This window comes from Vigna unguiculata, chromosome 9 (genome assembly GCF_037176805.1).
Source record: "Vigna unguiculata cultivar grain cowpea cultivar isolate G323 ecotype 2 chromosome 9, ASM3717680v1, whole genome shotgun sequence".
In the NCBI taxonomy this organism is placed as follows: Eukaryota; Viridiplantae; Streptophyta; class Magnoliopsida; order Fabales; family Fabaceae; genus Vigna; species Vigna unguiculata.
The window spans coordinates 28,685,799-28,697,440 of record NC_140800.1 but is presented as its reverse complement, the minus strand read 5'-3'; the positions used below and the strand labels follow the sequence as shown (position 1 = coordinate 28,697,440).

General features: G+C 34.7%; 1 pseudogene; it reads right to left on the bottom strand.

Moving 5' to 3' along the window:
- Positions 1 to 2,644: 2,644 nt before the first annotated feature.
- Positions 2,645 to 3,379, bottom strand: LOC146883856 (uncharacterized; annotated as a pseudogene).
- Between the last annotated feature and the right edge of the window lie 8,263 nt (positions 3,380 to 11,642).

Here is an 11,642-nt window from a genome sequence, read left to right as displayed (position 1 = left end):
CCCAAACCCAATCACCAGGTTCAAAAATAACTTTCTTTTTGCCTTTGTTGGCTTGCTAAGCATAACTTTCAATTTTCTTTCCAATTTGAGCTTTCACTTGCTCATGCAACTTCTTCACATTTTAGCCTTAGCATGTGTATCTTTATGCTTAAATTCAAAAATGTTAGGCATATGTAATAAGTCAAGTGGTGTCAGAGGATTAAATCCATACACAATTTCAAATGGTGAACAATTAGTTGTGCTATGGACAACCCTATGTAAACTCTACATAAGGCAAATGTTCATCCCAAGATTTAAGATTTTTCTTTAAAATAGTCCTAAGCAAAGTACCTAAAGTTCTATTCACAACCTCAGTTTGTCCATCGGTTTGTGGATGACAAGTAGTAGAGAAAAGTAATTTAATATCCAACTTACCCCATAACGTTCTCCAAAAATGACTTAGGAACTTGGTGTCCCTATCACTTACAATGCTCTTAGGTAGTCCATGGAGCCGCACAACTTCCCTGAAAAACAAGTCAACTACATGGCAAACATCATTAACCTTTTTACATGGTATAAAATGTGACATTTTTGAAAATTTGTCAACAACCACAAAAATAGAATCTTTCCCATTCTTAGTTCTAAACAACCCTAAAACAAAGTCCATAGATATATCAATCCAAGGAAAATCAGGAACAGGTAGGGGAGTATATAAACCATGTGGCATCACTTTTGATTTTGCCTTTTTATAAACAATGCATTGTTGACAATGTTTATGCACATCTCGTTTCATATTAGACCAGTAAAAGTTCTCATGCAATGTTTCTAAAGTCTTTTGGATTCCAAAATTTCCTATCAACCCACTTTAATGGGCTTCTTTTACCAACAAATCCCTTATGAACACTTAGGCACACATAATCTTTTCTCTTTGAACAAGTAGCCCTTACGTCTAAAGCATCCATTTTGAGACACTTTTCCACAATTAGCATATATCTAAAAAAATTCCGAATCATGCAAATACATTTCCTTCAAAGGCTCAAGTCTAAAAATTCTAGTTTCAAGAGTAGAGAGTAATGCATACCTTCTAGACAAAGCATCAGCAACAATGTTTGGTTTTCCCTTTTTATGTTTTATGACATAAGGAAATTGTTCTAAAAACTCTACCCATTTTGCATGTCTTTCATGTAACTTTCCTTGGCCTTTTAAGTACTTTAAGGACTCATGATCATTATGGATTACAAATTCCTTTGGCAAGAGATAACGTTGCCAAGTTTTCAATGCTCTCACTAATGTATACAATTCCTTACCACAAGTAGGATAGTTTAGGATAACGCCATTTAACTTCTCACTAAAATAAGCAATTGGATGATCTTCTTGCACCAAAACAACACCAATACCCATATTAGAGGCATCACATTCAATTTCAAAAGATTTTGCAAAATTTGGTAATGCAAGTATAGGGGCATTAGTTAACTCATGCTTAAGGGTAGCAAAAGCCTTCTCTCTTTTTTTCTTCCCATTTAAATCAAACGTGTTTTTTAAATATTTCATTAAGAGGTGTAGCCAAAGTCCTAAAATCTCTAACAAACCTCCTATAGAAACTTGCTAAGCCATTGAAGCTCCTTACCTCACTTATATTTTTTGGGGTTGGCCAATCTTGAATTGCTTTCACCTTTTCTAGATCAACCTGCACTCCTAGTGAGCTAACAACAAAACCAAGAAAAACTACATGATCCATACAAAACACACATTTTTTCATGTTAGCATATAATGTCTCCAACTGAAGTGCTTCCAAAACACACCTCAAATGCACCACATGATCATCATAAGATTTGTTATAAATAAGCATATCATCAAAATATATTACAACAAACTTTCCTAGAAATTTCCTCAATACATGATTCATCAATCTCATCAAGGTACTAAGAGCATTGGTTAACCCGAAAGGCATAACTAACCATTCATACAACCCATATTTAGTTTTAAAGGTTGTTTTCCACTCATCTCCTTCTTTGATTCTAATTTGGTGATATCCACTTTTCAAGTCAATTTTAGAGAAGACACAAGCATCATACAATTCATTCACCAAGTCATCTAACCTAGGAATGGGACGTCTATACTTTACAGTGATGTTATTGATAGTTATACAATCTGTGCACATCCTCCAAGTTCCATCTTTCTTAGGGACTAGAATAATTGGGATTGCACATGGTTTCAAGCTTTCTTTAACCCACCATTTTCGCATTAAGTCTTCAACTTGCTTTTGAATCTCCTTGGTTTCTTGGGGATTGCTTCGATAGGCTAGTGTATTAGGCAACGAAGCTCCTGGAATAAGGTCAATTTGATGCTCAATGCCCCTAAGAGGGGGTAAACCTATAGGCACTTCTTTGGGAAAAACATCTTCAAAATCCTGCAGCAAAGAAGAAACCTCTTTTAGAAGAGAGTTAGTAGAACATGGGCTGTTTGAATTACCTTTTTTACTCAAAAGTAAAAGTATTAGCTTTCTCAATTGCATAGCCCTTTTGACTTATTTTTCTTTTATAAACAGATTTGATTTTTTTTTCTTTTTCTCTTTTTTGCCCTTATTTTTCTTTTCACTCTGTTTTTCTTTTTTCTTTTCACTCTCTTCTTCCTTTTTTTTCTTCTTTTCTTTTCTTTATCATTTTTAGTTGATCCTCACTAACTTCTCTCGGAGCCAATGGTGCAAGAGTAGTTTTGTGGTCTTTATGCACAAAAGAGAACTTATTAGTGAAACCATCATGCATGACTCTCCTATATACTGCCAAGGTCTCCCAAGAAGCAAATGACAAGCCTCCATAGGCACCACATCACACAACTTGCCTATTCACGGTCATCTCACCATCTTCACTAAGCCATTGAAGTTTGTAAGGTCGCAGGTGTGGCTTAGTCTCCAAATTCAGTTTTGAAACCAACCTTGCACTAGCCACGTTAGTGCAACTCCCTCATCAATGATTAAAGAGCCCAACTTCCCTTGAATGAGGCATCTTGCATGAAAAATATTTTCTCTTTGACAATTATCCAATTCAACTACTTGACTACCCAACATCCTTCTAATCATGAACAAATCTTCTTCTAACTCTCTTTCATCTTTATGCTCATTTTAATCACTAGATGGATAATTTGAAGAAGATTCACTAATTACTTCTCCATTCTCCTTAAGTAACATAGTCTTCTTAGTGAGACATTGAGAAGCTATATGACCTCTTCCCAAACATTTGAAGCACTTAATCTCACTACTCTTTGTTTTCTCAAGTGCCTCATTAGACTTATTTTGAGTTATGTAAGCTACAACATTGGGGTTGCTTATTGATGATCCTCCCTCCTTCTTATTCTTGTACTTCTAGCTAGGAGAGTGAAAATTAGATGAAGTCCTCCTCATGGCACCCTTTCTCTTCAATTGTTATTCCACCTTGGAAGCTTGATGTACTAAGTCCTCCAACTCTACATAATTTTGCAGCTCCACAACATCCCTTATATCACTATTTAGCCATGTAGGAATTGAGCCATAGTAGCCTCCCACTCCTCCATAACATTAGCCCTAATCATGGAAACCTCCATCTCTTTGTAATATTCATCAACACTTCTGCTACCTTGTGTGAATCTTTGGAGCTTGTTGTGAAGATCTCATTGATAATGAGAAGGAACAAATCTTCTTCTCATCAACCTCTTCATTTCTTCCCAACTTTCCACCAAGGGTTCTTCATATCTCACCCTCTCCCTTTGTAATTGGTTGCACCAAATGAGAGCATAGTCAGTGAATTCCATGGCTACCGCCTTCCTCCTTTTATCTTTTGTGTAATTATGGCATGCAAATAGTTGCTCCATTTTCATTTCCCACTCCAAATAGGCTTCTGGATAACTCTTTCCTTTAAAAAAGGGGTATGTTCAACTTTACTCCTTCAATTTTGTTTTCTCTAGCATTACCTTCATTATTTCTCCTTCTCCTCCTTCTACCTCCACCATCATCACCATTTTCTTGATTTTCTAGTTCTTCAATTCTCACATACAACTCTTCAGTATGCTTTGTCAACATTCTTTTCGTTCAGGCTGTAATGGCCTCAATCAACAATCTATTGTCTCCCCCTAGAGAAGGGGAACAACCACCACCTGTACGTGCCATCTTTCAAGTAAAAAAAAGACCAAACACATGAAGTAATAGGACCTCACCACTCTTCTCACGTGTTTCTACTCAAAGATGTACCATTCGTGTATTGTGCTCTCTTTTATGGTTTTTTTAATGTTTCACTCTTGCCTTTTACCACTCTTTCCCCCACTTAGATTTCTTACTTGAATCAAACAATCTATGACCAAGAATCAATTTAAGTGTTGATAGGGCTAAAACAGAATTTAGAACCAACAAAACAAAGAAGTAGTAAAGAATAATTGTACTACTAACAAAACAAGCAAGTGGAGACACTTGACACTTAGGAATTTTAACAAACAAGTGGAGTGCATTGAATTTAGAATACAGTTGTTGCACCCTTTTTTTGTTTTTTTTAAGCTTTGAAGTTGTAGCAACTAAAAAGGAAATTAAAAAAAAAATCCCCAATAAAATAAGCATATATTTAACACTTAACAACAACTTAGCCTAAATCACATGAATTGAAAGGATTAAAGTTATTGAACAATGATGAACATGGGATGAACCCTAACAACATAAAAGCAGGACTGAACAAGAATTGAATTAGGACCAACCTTGCTCTGATTACCAAATGATGCGGACCATTGCACAAATTCAGCCAGGAACGTAATGTTAACTTTGTTTCATATCTCCGCCAAATCAACTCCGATTGCAACGATTCTAGAATAAGAGGAAATATGGCGTTGTGAAAATCAATTTAGACATATAAATCACCGAAAAAGGATTAGTAAAACATGAGATATGTATATGAGAAAATTTGGACAAAATTTGGAAATTAGCATTGCGAAAATATGAAAAAAGGAACATAAAAATTGGTGAGGAAGAGGATGGGCGCCACAAACAATTGACGTTTGATAAGCCATAAGGATCGCCACATGAATTTTAGTGGATTCTTGATAAGACTAATGGTTCAAGGAAGAACCCTAGCAGAGAATATGTCTCACTTCAGAAAAATTCACATCTAAATTTGTATATTCATTCACATCAAACTTACTTATACAAAATAGTTCTCACGTACTAAAGAAAACAAGTAAAAGATAAATGAATTATCAACATTACAAGCATAATTAAAATGCCTTGGTCTCAAAATTGGCCATAGGCACTTTATTATAACCATTATTATTTAATTTTTATTTTAAATGTCTAAGTCACTATTAGCCTTCAATGATTAGTACATTTTGAATTGTTTTGGCCTCTAAGTCCTTTTCCTTAGGTGTAGCTTCAAGGATTGTTGCCACCACTTGCTATAGGGATTCTTTTGTACCTTCTTTGTCCTAGCTCTAGTCATAGACCCTCCAATTAATTATCTTGAACCTTGATCAACTTTAATGTCCTCATCATTTGATAATAAGATAGGATGTTATCTCGATGTGAAAGTTCACTTTTAGAGGTTTAATAAAAGGAGATGAGTGGTTTGAAAGAAGAAACCAAACAAATATGACATTATAACATCAAAGCTAAATCAAAATGAAGGAAAACAACAAGAGAATGGAAGCATAAGAAGATGATAATGGAGCAATGGAAAACGCCACTCATAAGGGGGCACAAAGGCCAACCCTTCCCAAAAGATAAGTGTTGATGCTGCTACTTAATTACTCAAGATAAGGCTAAAGGAGAGCCTTCATCATTTGAGGATAAGCTCACAAAAATTGTGGTTGAAACAATATAGAAATACTCAAGTTGATCAACCCTTGTACATTTTTTAGGTACACCACTTAAATATAGAGTTTTAGGGGTCTCTAAGCAAAAACCCATAGTGCAAAAGGGTAGTTAAGCAATATAAAACTTTACTTTCTAGAAGGTAGGTTAAAATAGAGTGAGAACTTCCATGTTGATTCTCGGCCAAGGGAGGCAAGGTGTAACACCCTAGGCAGATATTACATGATAAAACAATTTTTTTAAAATATTAAATTCAAAAGTTCATATAGTTCCCAAGTGCGGGAAAATTTGAAACTTATATCGCGAAAAACATAAGTACTCCTCAAAGGCCTTATTACAATCCATAAGCCAAAAGCCAAATAATAGAAAATTACAAAATGTTTTTAAATAAGGCATAAAGTAAATCCTCATAGCTAGCCTCGCTCCTCTACTACGCATCACCATCCTCACCTGAATTCACATATGCTCCCGTGTGACAAATCATACATTCATCGCCAAACACAAACAAAAAGAGTGAGCTGAATAAACAATCAAACATAAATAATAAATAATGAGAAATAACACCTACCCAAAGCATCTTATCCATTTTCTTATTCATAGATTCATTTATACCATTCCACCTCAATCTCATAACCTATATGAGAAGGATACACACCCAACTTTGGTCTTAGAGATTATCTTGCTTCCACGAACCTGCACGCTCGTGGTCCAACTCTATGAACCTCCCCGCTTGTAGTCCAACTATACGAACCTCTCCGTTTGTAATCCAACATGCGTGAACACCTGCTATGAACCTCCCCGCTCATAACAACCTCAAGTGTGAGCATGAAATATACAAACCTCGCTCGTATCCCCACTAGAGCTGTCAAAATAGGTAACCCGGCCCGACTCGGCTCGACCCACAACGGGTTGATGATTTAGTGAGCAAACCCAACCTTACTCACTTTTTAATGAGCCAAAAAAATTTGAACCTGACTCGGCCCACCACGGGTTGACGGGTTAAACGGGTTGGCTCTTAGGTTCACTTAATTAAAAAAATATAATTTTTTTTATTTTTTCCAGTCAAAACTAAATTGTAATTCTAATTAAAATCTAAATAAACTTTAATACAATTCAAATACAAACAAAAAAAATACAAATTATTTATGTGTTGGATAAAAAAACAACATAACATGACCCAAATGTAAAGTCCAACTTAATAAACAAAATAAAAACACTTGTGTGACCCTTTTATCTGCGGGTTGGTGAACCAACCCGGCTCACCACGAGTTCAACCCGGCTCACCCGGGTGCTCACCACGGGTTCAACCCGGGTGAGCCGGGTTCTAGATGAGCCGGGTCAAAAATTAACTCGTATTGAAATTTGTAAAAAAATTTCAACCCAACCCGACCCGAACCCGTGATGAGCTGGGTTGGCTCACGGGTTCCAACCCATTTTGACAACTCTAATCCCCACACAAGAGTACAACGAATGGACCTCCCCGCCCACATTAATCACGCATCTCCAACTCTATTACGAACCTCTCCGCTTGTAATTTAATCAAGCATATCCCAGCCCAAACCATCACGACCACCCCATGCAAAAACCCTCCTCAAAGATCTTATGTCCTTGCATTATCGCCTTGCACCGCCCAAGCACCGCTAGGTGAAACTATGCTCCTGACTGCTTGGCAAACACCACATGCCGCTAGGCACCACGCTTTCCAGAATCCTCTAGTTAGTGGCTATCGCTTGGCAGATCAGTCCTCACCGCCAAGCGCTATGCACTCCAAGGACTCCTTATTTTGTAGCCATCGCCTGGCGGTACTATCCTTCCCGCCAGGCGCTACACTAGTAAAACGTATCTTACTGGTTTAAGCATAATAGAACGCATTCGAATATACCAAGGCGTTGCAATCACACTTCCAAAATATCAATTATATATTAGTACAGTTCAACCTACCCCAAATTTCATCATTATAGTGTCTAAGTACCATTCAAGCATAAGCATCCATGTATTTAAAATCTAGAATTATGACATCACTTAAGTGTAGCCAAACTATACACGGAACATGTGGCCCTATGTGACAGCAATCCAATCATGCATATACTTATACCAAACCCAAGAGTACATATGATATTCATTCATCCTAACACACCACAACCAAGTACATGAACTATCCAACCATACAATCACATTTATTCAAACATAGTATCATCTTAGTTGCATGTTAATATTAAAAAGAGATCCTACATGCATTTTAAATACATCTAAATAGTCATCCCTGAAACTTCTAAATCATGCAAGTGTTTTAAAGAAACCAACAACACCTGCTCTACCCTCTCCTTTCCATGACTCATATCGATTTCAAGATCAATATTACTACATATTCTTAACTCATGCATTAGACACATTCACATATGAACATGTTCATTATTTCATCATTCAATTTTAAGTGCCCAAATAATCCCCAACCTAACCCCACTTCGTTGGGAATACAATCAACTAAAATTGTCTGCTGGCCAACGTCGATCGCCTAGCGGCATCCACATATCGCTGGGCGGTGCTTTAGTTTTCTGGAAATTCTAGAATTATGTTGCACCTCCTTGAAATCCTAAACATTCTCGAACAAGATTCAATCATTTATTTGCACATGTATCATAATCAATCAAGCCTCCAACATGCATATGTACTCAATTAATCCAAACACATGATAAATAACCACATTCGTAATATGTACAACACATTTAACATTCATTCCCAAAACCCCCGCGAAACCATCATGTTTATGAAACCCCTCAATCATCAAATCGTCATCAGAAGGGAACGTTCTCAGTTAATTATACAATTAAACGACCAAGTAAAAGCACCAAAATTTGTAGTACATCCAAACATATTGCAAAAACACAAGAAAACACATATCACACCAAAACCAGTTCATATCACCTGGCGAACCTTCATTGCTGCCAGGCGGTTCTTCATAAAACCCAAAAATTTGGGTGAAAACAAGATGAGTCGCTTGGTAGTGATAAAGGTTCGCGCTAGGCAGTTTCTGGGCAGAAGCCCAAAAACTTTGAAAACCAGTGTTGTTCATGGAAAATTGAGACACCCAAACCACATTATTGCTCATAACACATTACTCAAAGTAAAAGCACACAGGGACAACTCCCCTTACCTGGATTCTTTGCTCTAAATGCGTTCTTAGTGATATCTCAAAGCTTCAATCCTCACCTTCACTCCAAGACTCCCTTCCAGCACTCAATTTCTCTCCCTAGGTCACAATTTTTTATTCTCTCTGACTCTCCTTGGTGCCACACTTAATGACTCTCTGATTACTCACTTAGACTCCCCTCATTTTAGCCCAAAATAAATAAAAATAAATTAATAAAAAAACTAAGACTAATGGCTATTTACTTGAGTCTTCTACCGCACCACAATTACCCTCAATCTACCCTTTATGGTTTCTTAGAGAATTTCTAAAGTTTCTAAAGTTTCTAAAGTTAATGCACCACAACTACCCTCAATTTACCCTCACACTAATGCCATACCCAAGATTCAAACCCAATTCCTCTCAATATAACCAAGTACTTTTAACCACTTAAACTAATATTATTCCTTTTTCATGACTTACCAGGTAATTCTCTTAGAAGTATTTCCAACCTACAATTATTGGTAATTAATTACTTATTATTTATTTAAATTTCTCGGGTCTTACACAAGGAGACGCTAGGTACACTTGTACCACCTCGGTACAAGTTGCTTTATGCTTTTGCCTTATGTTTTATGTCTTTTCTATCTCATCCACCTTTCCATGTGGTCCAATCATGCTTTGCCATGTAGGAATGTCGTAATCCATCTCTATTAGTGATCATCTTACTCTAATCATGCTTAACCTAAAAGAAAAAGAAAACAAAGAACACAAGTCAACATGTTTACTTAGGTTAAGTAAACTCTAGTCAGCTTTAGTCAACAAGTCAAATCTAATCAAGGTTGACAAGTCAACTAAGGTTAATCCAACCAAATCAACTTTTGGACAATCAACATAAGGAAATACTAAACAAAGACAAAACAAAAGGAATAAAAGTCTCCCCTCTAACCATGCTTCTTAGGACTGGGCCAAAATAACTTAATTGTATTGAACTTTAGTTAATTAAACTGTTTTAAACTAAAATTAACTGAATAATTAGTAGTAAAATTAAAATTAATCTGTACTATTTATTAGTTAAGTTTTAAAAAATTGAACTTTAAATAGTTACATGCTCACGTAACTACATTGCACTTATTTTCCTTTCTCTTCGATCTCAATTTGTCAATGACGCGAAAAACACAACATGCAAGTTTGGTCAATTTCCATTTCTTCCTCCCTTTAGCTATAAAAGAATTAAATGAATTCTAATGAAAAAAATAATAAAATAATAAATCTATATATCTATATATATATATATATATATATATCTAATTATAAAAAAATACCATATCACAACCAAATAGATTAATAAATTGTTAATATAAGATACAAAGTGATTAATTATTAGTTTTAAATTTTGATAAGAATTTACTAAAACAATATATATTTTTTAGTTGATTTCTTATGTTTTAAAAAATGATGAAATATTATTTTTTTTGTTAGATATTGTAAGGCCCATTATTTTTCTGCCCTTATGTTTAAAGGCTGCCCCTAAATCAGCTGGGTCTAGGGCTGGCCCATAGGGTGTCCAAAGCCCCTAAGACAGCCAAATTATTATGATCAAGAAAGTGAAACTGCTAGAGAAATTCAGAGATATGAAGCTACAGGTAGGGATGGCAACGGGGCGGGGCGGGGACGGGTTTCGCTATCACATACTCATCCTTGTAGAAAAAATTCATCCCCATTCCCATACCCAAACCCAACGGGTATCAAACTTTTGTCCCATCCCCATTCCCACCGGGTAACGGGTATAATCTCGTACCCATACCCGTACCCGTTCTACTACTTCAATATTAATTTTAATTAATTTTTATAAAATAATAAAAATTACGGTAAAGGAAACATTATATTATAAAATATTCAATATTAGGAGGACGATTGTTTCTTCAATATGAAATACTTTTAAATAAATTATAATTGTTTACGTTGTAGATTAGAATACCAAATAAAATTTCATGAGAACCAAAACATTTATTAAATTTTCAAACATTAATGAAACCTAGTTGATAAAATTTAAAAATATTTTTAAAAAAATATAAAAGAAACAAATATTCAAATTAAAATATATTTTAAATGTTTGTTTACTTCAATTTTTTAAATTCTAATGAATCTCTTTTTTATACACTAATAAAAGTTATAATACATCACTTGATCAAAATGACGCAAATAACAAATAATAAACATAATAATAAAATTTTGACTTAGATCTTGTATCTTTTGAACTCCAATATATGTTGAATGGTGATAAAAAATATTCATGAAAATTACATTAAATTTTTATATTGTAGTAAATAAAAGTTATTTATACAATTATAGTGAAAAAGATTACAGTATGATTGATAATGAGTTAGAAAATAAAAAAAATAATTAGATAAAATATATCGAAATAGTATTCTACATGATGAAAATAAACAACAAATAAAAATGCTAAAAATTAACAAATGTGTGTCTTATAAACAATTTGAGACACTATTGAAAGAAATCTCACAAAGGAAAACAAATGTATAATTAAGAGTATGATAAGATGAAAATACCTTAGAGATCTAAGAAAACTTTTTAAATATCAACATATATACTCAATGGTTGAGAAATAACGAAAATTATTTTAGCGAAACAAAAAAGTTCTTCAATGAAACAAAAATTATTAATAATAAGTAAAGATATTTTTTTATACTA